Raw genomic sequence first — 2,070 nt, forward strand, 5'->3', positions numbered from 1 at the left:
ATTTTTTCATGCTTTAATTGTTGGAGGCATTATATTTAAACATTTTAAGGCAATTGGTTTCCTCAAACAATTTAATCTAACTAATCAGGTTTTACAGTGCTATATCACTAATCTTTGGGCAGTTTCCTAATTACAGCACAGTCCTGGGCCAACAAGAGCTTGTTGAATTGAATTGAATTGAATTGAATTGAATTGAATTGTATTGAATTGAATTAAATTGAATTGAATAAAGTTAAAAAAGGCATGGGGTGATAACCATGTCCCTTATAGTAAACATGTTTTAGATGCATTTAGCAAGGGAAATTATGAAAAATATGCTTTAATGATCATGGGGGAACCCAAATTCCTGCTCATTCCCCTGACAGACAGCTTTATAGCTCCTGTTTCGCTCTCTCTTCTCACTTTATTCTTTCCCTTTATAGACTGAAGCACACACACAAACATAAAAAGGGACTGCTTTAATCAGTATGGTTAAAAATTGGAGAGAGAGGGGGGTGGGACCTGCACTGTGAATCACTGATGGAGAGGTGACAACAAAGACAAAGAGCTGTTGAGAGAAAAATTAAGATGGTCTTGAGAAAGTTTGACACTTTTCACTTTCGATTTTTCCTTGCTGAGACAGTCAAGCTTTGCATGTGATTAAACCATATTATTATGTGGCTGTGGGTCATCTGTGGCTTTATGTTAAAACATGCTGACACTGATGACATCCTTATGGCATCATCATTATCAGTGTTATACAACGGAAAACAAAAAATGTTATCTGATTTCATTTGATGAGCTTTTAAAAGAAAATTGGGAATGAAAATACATGTGTGGAAACTGCACTGTCAAGTGAAGCTGCTAACATGAAAGGCCAACAAAAGTTTACTGTTTTATTCCAAAATTGTTGTCATGCAAACTGGGTCTCAGACTTGGCTAAGCTCCCTACAGAGCCATACAGAACATCAGACATTATATGACTGTCTTTACAAATTGATAGGACTAACCATGTGAGGTCAACTGATCTGTATGTGTAAGGTTGGTGGAATGCCCCTCTGAGGGCCATCAAAAGACATTAACAATAGCTCTGATACATGCTAACAAGCTGGAAGAAACAGACTCTTACACACACACACACACACACACACACAGTAACAGTGGGTTGAGTGGTCCACTGATTGTTTACCTCGTCATTCATCAAGCTGAGGAGCTAGAGAGGCTTTAAGCTAATAACAAGCTAACAACATGCTAATGAGCTGACAAGGTCTGAGTGTCTCTGAGGCCCTCTGCTGCAGCCAATTAGCTAACACCCAATGGGACATACATTTTTATTAACAAGGTGGCTGCTGGAGAGTCAGCGACCCCACCTCCCGCCTCAGTTGGCCACACTGACTGAAGGGGAAGGTGGTCAGGTAAATGTTAGCAGCTTCGATTGAAGTTTGAAATTAACTCTCACAGCTCTGCTTTATGGAGGCTGCTTTCTGTTGTCATAAATTATGAATTAACACATTTTAATAATAAAGATTCAGTATCATGATTAATAAAGTCTGTATGTTAGTGATACTGCTTAAAGGGTTGAAGGAAAAAGAGTGTGCTAAACAATTTAATTTTACTTTGAGCTTTGAGAGGCAAGTGAGAAAACAGATTCTGGTCTAAATTTTCTTCTCTCCTTTGTTTATGACTCAAGAAAATGTGAAAATCACTGTGATCTTCTGTGAAAACAAGATCTTTTTCTTTTTTCAAGTTTAAAATATTTTTTTACCTGTGAAAATGGGTTTGTTTCTTGTCAGGATCATTTCTGTTTGCTGCTGTACTCATTTCAGCCAGCAGAGGCTGAAGTGCACCACTACCCCATGTTCTAAATGGGACAAAAAGCATTTATATTTTGAATTTTAATTTTTCTGAGCACCAATTAAAACACATTTCTAGCCAAAAGAAAGACATAACAGCAACTTGATAACACACAATATACTTTATGTTCCTTAGGTTTGTGGAGAAATTGGATAAACCTGTATAATTAATTTAAGCACTGTTCAGCAGCTGCCATGAAATTCAAAATTGTCTTCCATGGGCGGCTGTGGCTCAGAG

This window comes from Morone saxatilis, unplaced genomic scaffold, assembly GCF_004916995.1.
Source record: "Morone saxatilis isolate NCDOM2014 unplaced genomic scaffold, NCSU_SB_2.0 Contig2, whole genome shotgun sequence".
In the NCBI taxonomy this organism is placed as follows: domain Eukaryota; kingdom Metazoa; phylum Chordata; class Actinopteri; family Moronidae; genus Morone; species Morone saxatilis.